Source organism: Cricetulus griseus, chromosome 3, assembly GCF_003668045.3.
Source record: "Cricetulus griseus strain 17A/GY chromosome 3, alternate assembly CriGri-PICRH-1.0, whole genome shotgun sequence".
Taxonomy (NCBI): Eukaryota; Metazoa; Chordata; class Mammalia; order Rodentia; family Cricetidae; genus Cricetulus; species Cricetulus griseus.
In genome coordinates, this window is record NC_048596.1 from 200,746,726 (window position 1) to 200,754,884 (window position 8,159).

Sequence of the window (8,159 nt, forward strand, 5' to 3'; positions counted from 1 at the left end):
ACACTAGGCTCCTGTCTTTTGTATACCTCTCTAGGTCTGGGATTAAAGGCATGAGCTCTGTTAATCTTTTAGACTGATTCACTCGCCTGTAGCCCTGGGTGGCCTTGAACTCACAGAGATCCATCCTAAATCCTGGGATTAAAGACTAGCCACCACTGCCCAGCTTCTATAGCTAAGTAGTGTGGCTGGCTTTGCATCCTGATACTTCAGGCACTCTTTATTAAATCATAAATAATATATCACCACAACTCAGAATCTTGACATCTCATTTGAGAACTAGCCAGTAGTGAATGTCCAATAAATAGTCATTGACTGAACTGAGGCATGGTAAGGTTGGGTGATACATCTCTATCCTCAGGTAGAGGTACCATTTTGGTGGTCAAGATCTCCCTGTCTTTCAAATTTAATGATTCTCTTTTCTACATATTGCTGGACTAGCAAAACTGAAAGATTTTATTTATTTATTATGTATACCACAATCTGCTTCCATGTATATCTGCACACCAGAAGAGGGCACCAGATCTCATAATGGATGGTTGTGAGCCACCATGTGGTTGCTGGGAATTGAACTCAGGACCTCTGGAAGAGCAGTCAGTACTCTTAACCTCTGAGCCATCTCTCCAGCCCCAAAACTGAATTCTTTAACATATGATTTAACTATTGATTGAACCTTTTGTCCATTTCTCAATTCCTCTGTTTTTCATCACCCATTTACTCAACCACACATCCATGCATCTATTAACCTATCTACCTATCCATTGATCCATTTATCCACCTATTTACCCACCTACTTGTTCCACAAATCCATGCATTTATTCATCTATCTACCTACTCATTCACTCATTTACACATCCACATATCCATTTATCCACACATTCATGCATCCATATACTTGCCCTTCATCCCATCCATCCATCCATTCATCCATCCATCCATCCATCCTTTATCCACCCAGCCAGCCCAACCCTCTGCCCTTCTATTCATCCATTTATCTAAACAGAAAAAACTTACCTCATTAAATTTTATTTTACTAAGTATAATAAAGCCAAAATAAAGTCTTTATGTCTTATTTCATCTTTCCAAGGTCTCCATTTCACAGTGTACCTTTTCTCAGAAACATGTGAAAACCAAGCTTCTATCTAGTTGACTGTAGCCAGGTTTCTGCTGTGACTCCATGTCAGTAGGATCCTATCTTGATTGTTACTTAACAATCTTAAATTTCCCCATCCACATACACAAAGCATATTGATATTACTTTTATAGCTGGCTAATGCCTTTCATTTTTATTGTAGATTAGTTTTGTGGTCAGAGGATAACATTATTTTCAAGTTCTAAATGGCATCTTCTATAGAAAAGTCACTGATTTCTTTCAACAAATACCTGTAGATCAGCAGTTATGTACCAGACTGTTCAAGTAGACATGCAGTGCTAGGGTGCAATGGTAAAGTAGTTAAGGGTGCTTACCAGTGTAGCTTGCACCTTAGTGATGCAGAGGGAGTTCAAATGCCCTCCTGGTACAATTACAAAGGCTATATGCAAAATAAGAAAATGAAAGTATTTTAACCAAATTATTTTAATTCTAGGTAAAACTAAAATTGAGGAATTTGCATCATAATTTAACACCACAGTTTCCTTGCCATATGTCACAGTAACACAAATGTTGCTAAAAAGTGGATACCAGTACATGTTTTTCTGTGGTAAACTTTTTCTGGCTTCTGTAATTAGTCTTACAAAGTCACCAGCCTGTCCTCACTAGTTATCACCCACTTTCCTTCTCATTACAATCTACATTTAACACACATCCCTTCTGCAGAGCCCTTGGATCTTGGCCACCACTACCTCCAGTTTGCATTATGAAACCATTTCATGAGCAAAAACTATAATAAATGATTCTCAAATGGATATAATAGTTTTGCTTTTATGTTGAGACCTGTGAATACTTCATAATGAGCCAAATATGAATTTATCACCTTTTTGACAGCAAGCATATTAGATTTTCATTTTGTCTGACTTGATTAGAAACATCAAGTGGTTTATGCTGCATGATGAATATCACCTGGCTGACATTCCAAGTAATATTTTCTTTGACATCTTCATATATTTTGACATATATTCTGTTAATACTTTTTCTCACCAATTCTACCTTATTCTTTTAATACCTAATAAAAATTTTCATTTGTAAGCCATTTCTGTTATGAAGAAGAAAAGAAAGTCACATCACTGTGCTGTCTTGAATGATCAGATTAGAGCTGAACCTTTAAGAGCTGGTTCACTTCTGTCTGTAATCCAGTTCCAAGCTGTGGTTTGATAGATTAAGTTGTTCTTCTACTTATAATGCAGAGTCACTATATTTATTTTAAGAATAGTAGAAGGAACACAAAATAGCATTGGCATATAAGCTCCCATTTTAATATGGTTTTTTAGTTGACTAAAAGCATTCAATGGCTTAGCTATGGTTTGAGTGCTTCTCTGCTGAGAGTCTGTAGTTAGAAATTTGGTCTTAAATGCAGCACGTGGGTTAGTAGAGCCCTTAAGAGGTGTGGCCTGCTGAAAGATGACCAGATCCCAGGGGCACTGCCTTCAAAGGGATTGATAACTGGTCTCATGGGAATTCGTGCTAATGTGTTTTGAGCCTGACTGTTCCTGAATCTTCCCTAGCTTGCCTCCCTTTGGACATATTCTCATTGTGGTGATGTGCCAAGAATGGCCTTACCAGAAATGAGGTCATGGCATCTTCCCTTAGACTTCCAAAACTGTGATCTAAATAAAACTTTTTAAAATAAAATATCCAGCCTTAGGTATTTTGTTATAGCAACGGAAAACAGTAAGACAAATGAGTTAGAATCTTCTTTACTGAAGTTTTTATTGCTGTGAAAGGACACTATAAACATGGCAACTCTTTCTTACAAAGAAAGCATTTAATTGGGGTGGCTTGCTTACAGTTTCAGAGGTTCAGTCGATTATCATCATGATGGGAAGCATGGTGATGTCCTGACAGACATGGTACTGGAGTAGTAGCTGAGAGTCCTATATCTTGCAAGCAACAGGAAATCAACTGAGACACTGGGCAGTATCCTGAGCACAGAAAACCTCAAAGCACACCCTCACAGTGACACATTTTCTCCAACAAGACTCTACCCACTCCAAAGCCACACCCTATGTGCCACTCCCTATGAAATTATGTGGGCCAATTACATTCAAACTACCACACTGTTATTTAAAGATAATAAGAGATATAGACATAGACTGATTAAAATAAATGATTCTTTTTAGCTAGGGTGACTATCCATACCAAAATGCATGTTTAATAGTTCTTCACATTAACCTCCATCTCTCTTTGAGTTCTGTTTTTAAGCAGCCATATGGACTGCATCCCAGTAAAACTCAGAGATCATAACCAGGATTTTCTGGACAATTTCTCTTAAAATACATATGGTGGGTTTCCTGAATGATGTGTACTTCATTCACTGCTAGACACTCACAGCCCTTGGCTGGAACCACTTCTTTGAATTGCTGTGGGCTGTGATGGTTTGACACACAATGTCCTAAAGCCACCTATCACTTGACTTCATGCTGACAGTGGGGATGTGGATTGCAATTGTAAGTGCATTTATGTGTGTTTATGGTGAAGATACAGTCAAGGACACTGTTGTGACACTGATTGTGTTTCTCTAAAGATTCATAGGATACTGGCAGGTATCAATAACACTGGAATGACTCTAAGATTATATTAGTTTTCTTCTTGAATTTCTACCCTAGGAGTAAATGAATCCCTCTCCTCCTCCCTCTTCCCCTCTCATTTTGAAGGCAATTTTTGGCTTCTAATAAGGAAAAAATGGGATGTAATTCTACAGAACAGTCAGGCTTTATGGTGTTAGGGATGGAACCCAGGGCCTCAAACAAACCCTCATTGGTTTGCTTCTAGAGTGGCTATAGTCTACCACTGAATTATGGTCTTACAGCTCTCACTGATAAATTCTAAGCATGCTCTACTGCTGAGCCATGCCCTTCCTACCTATCATAGGCTCTATTCTTCTGTATGTGTTCTTCTGTGTGTATGTACATTCCCCATGAGTGTGTGCAGGTGTATATACATGTGTGGAGGCCATAGGTCAACATCATGTATTCTCTTCTCTTGATTTCCACCTCATTTTAATTTTTAAAAATTAGCTTTATTATTAAAAATTGGAAATAACAAACATTATGTACCAAATTAACCAGAACCAAAGTCTACCACTGTAATGAGAGGTTCTTTGTCCCAGCAGGTCCTGCTGCCCTTCATCCCCAAATGAGCACACGGATGCTATATTAGTTATAAAACTGTTGGCCGGTAGCTTGAGCTTCTTTTTTTAATTTTTTTAAAGATTTTATTTATTTCTTATGTATACAACATTCTGCTTCCATGTATATCTGCACACCAGAAGAGGGTACCAGATCTCATAACGGATGGTTGTGAGCCACCATGTGGTTGCTGGGAATTGAACTCAGGACCTCTGGAAGAGCAGTCAGTGCTCTTAACCTCTGAGCCATCTCTCCAGCCCCCTTTTTAAAAATTTTTGAGACAGTGTTTCTCTGAAGCTTTGGAGGTTATCCTGGAACTCTCTCTGTATACCAGGCTGGCCTCAAACTCACAGAGATCCACCTGCCTCTGCCTCTCGAGTGCTAGGATTAAAGGTGTGCGCCACCAACACCTGGCTTGGCTTGGGCTTCTTATTGGCTAACTCTGTCTTAATTATTGACCGGTTTCTATTAATCTATGCATTTCCACGTGGTCTTGGCTTACCAGAGAACACCTGGTGCATCTTCTGGGGGCTCTACATTGACTACTTCATCTGCCTACGTTTCCCAGAATTCTCCTCATCTCCTATCCCTGCCTATACTTCCTGCCTGGCCAGTCAGCCAATCAGTGTTTTATTCATCAACCAATAAGAGAAACATATATACAGAAGGACATCCCCATCATGCCACCTTGTTTTTTGAGACAGAGTTTCTCACCAAAACTGGGATTCATCCATTCAGATAGGTGGGCTGATCATTGAGCTCCAAGGATGTATCTGTACCCCCAAACCCACCCCAACACTGTGATTTTTTTTTTTTTTTTTTGTATATGGGGCTGGGGATCTGAACTCATCTTCATACTTGTCTTTAGGCACTTTGCTGACGGAATCATCTCTCACTTCATGCTATAAAGTTCTTAACCACACTTTTCTATCTTGACTTCTCAACTACTTAGCCCAACAGTAACTAGCTTAGGAACCTGGACTCAAACCTGGCTCAGATTCTTCTAATTTTGCCACTTATTAGCTGTATTACTTTCAAGAGTTTAAAAGTTTTAATTCATCCAGATTGAGTTAATTTTTTATATGATGTAAGGTGTGTGTGTGTGTGTGTGTGTGTGTGTGTGTGTGTGTGTGTGTGTAGTCCCTCATTCTTTTGCATGCACCATTTTCTGCAGAAAAGTTCTATTCTCTATTGTATATTTGCCACTCTTGCCAAAGATCACTTGACTTTCTATATCTCTAGGCTTTCTGTTCTGCTATACTGGTGTGTCTATTTTTATATTAGTTCCTTACCATTTTGATAACTACAGTTTTATGTATACATTAAGTCAGGAAATATGAGGCCACTGGCTTTGTTTTCCTTCTCAAGGTTCTGGTTGTTCATAGTCCTTTGAGATTCCCATTTCTATGAAGCAGTAAACCAGAAAAAGAGGAGGAGGGAGGGAGGGAGGGAGGGAGAGACAGACAGAGAGAGGAAGGGGGAGAGTTTTTTAAAACAATGTGACTTTGCAGGGGTTATGTTAACTATACAGTGTTCTGACTAGTGTAGTTTAAAAATTATTGTATCCTATAATCTAGGAACATGAGGTTTCTTTTTTTTCTATGAGGGACAGACTTGTGAACATTTTATTTGTATTTAACTTTTGGCAAAAGAGAAACTTTGGTCATCGTTCTATAAAAACTTGAAAGGGTTACTTTTGATTAAAATACTTTCAGAAGTGATACACAAGAACAAGAAAGCAAACATCTTGATACCTAACATGAGAGCATCTTAAATACAGCAGGGTCAATAGTGCTTACAAAAATGAGGGTCCTCCTAATGAAAAGGAGCCAAGTATCAAAATAAGTTACACCCTGTTATTGTCACCGATTTGTACTAGGCAGTAGTGTTCTTCTCGGAAGGCACAAGTTGGGAATCTAATCACCCAAAGGTTTAAAATGTGGTTTTGAAGGCAATGTCAGATGTGGGGACAGCTGACTTGAACAAGTCCCCTTCCTGGAGTCCACAGCAAGTCATCTGTGACAGCATCCATCTAGACTCCAGCACTCTGGAACATCAGAAGTCCTCTTCCCTAGTTGGTGCAAAAATCTGTAAAGGCACTGTGCAAAATGTAGGCAAGGTGGGTCACACGCCCACCTGGAGTGTACAGTAAAAACAAAGGCACATTTCCTAGGCACTGAACTGTGTATAAACTAGCAAAAATAATCACTTGGAAAAAACAGTAAGTAAGCTCGATAACACAGCAGGTTCTAAGTAGAAAGTCTCGAAGACGCTCCTGACAGTGGGCTTCAGTTTCCCGGGTTCTTCATTAAGAGACACATCACACAATGATGATGTTGACAACAATCACCAGGACACTGATCCCTATCTCTCCCACATTTTGCAGTTCTTCCACCAATACTTTCTCTTCAACTTGGCAGCCCTTGTTTCAAACTGAGACGTACCAGCTTGCAGTGCATCCGCACGGTCATCTAGCTCCTAGAGCTTCTGGTCTCTTTCTAACACCTTATCCATGGTGACTCTCATGATGTCATCCACCTCATTGACTTGATTTTGTGTCTGCTGGAGTCTTCGATTACTGCCAGCAGCAGCACTTGGAACTTCCTGAAGGCACACCTGTGGACATTTTGGTGGCGGCGGCAACTGGCAGAGCGTCGGCTGAGCTAAACATGAAGTTCTTTCCATCTATTTATGGTTTCTTTAATTCCCCTTGACAATATTTTGCAGTTTTTAGTATACAAGTCTTCACTTTCTTGGATAAATTTATTCTTAAGTATTTTATTCTTTTTGATGTTGGAAGTGGTCCTTTTGGGGCTCTTTATTGTGGGTTTGTAAAAATACAACTGATTTTGTATCCTATACTTGATTATTTTTTATTTTTGTATCTTTATTTATGGGTTTGTGTCTGTATGTGGTATGTGCATGTGAGTACAGGTGCCAACCTGCTTCAGATCTCAGAGAGCTGATGATACATGTGGTTATATGCCACTCAACCTGGTACTAGGAACCAAACTCCAGTCCTCTAGAAGAGCAGCAAGCACCCTTAACCAGTGAGCCATCTCTTCAGACCTGCAAGTGTTTTCTTTGATTATTTTTAAATGAACTTATTTTCATACAGTATATTTTAACTATACTTTCACCTTCCCCAGCTCCTCCCAGCTTCTCCCCACCTCCCCACCCACTTTTTCTCTTTCTTTGAAAGAAAAAACAAGAAAACATACATACTTATGCATACACATACAAGAAACATACATACACACATACAGAAAATATCCCCCCCAAAACACAAAATGGACTAAAATATATAAACAAAGGCCTGTAAGACAAAAAAAAATGCTCAAACAAAGCAAAGTGAGACAAATCTACAAAAATATTATTGAGTTCATTTTGTGTTGGTCAACTACTCCTGGGCATGGAGCTTACCTTGAAGTTTGGTTAATATACCCAGTGAGACTCCAATTGAGAAAATTAATTTTTCCTTTGCCAGTGGGTATCAGTTGCAGATAGCTTCTTGGTTAGGTGTGGGAGCCTGTGCTCTCTTCCGCCAGTTGGCACTGGGATCTCATCTAGTTTGAATCTGTGCCGGTCTTATGTGTACTGCCACAATCTCTGTGAGTTGCTATGTGCATCAGTTCTGTTGTGTCTTGAAGGCACTGTTTCTTGGAGTGATCCACCACCTCTAACTCTTAACTCTTAGAATCTTTCCACCTCCTTTCCTGCATAGGTCTCTGAGATGTTAGGAGAGGATTTGATGAAGACATCCCATTTAGAACTGAGTACTCCAAAGTCTCTTACTCTTACACATCGTCCAGTTAAGAGAAGTGTCTCTGATGAGGCACTGATCTGAGTCCCAGGCTGGTGTCAATTCTTTTCTTAAT

The 8,159-nt window shown here is 39.4% G+C and overlaps 1 pseudogene; it reads right to left on the reverse strand.

Annotated features, from left to right (window-relative positions):
- Positions 1–6,483: 6,483 nt before the first annotated feature.
- On the reverse strand, positions 6,484–6,966 carry LOC113831395 (annotated as a pseudogene).
- Positions 6,967–8,159: the final 1,193 nt, after the last annotated feature.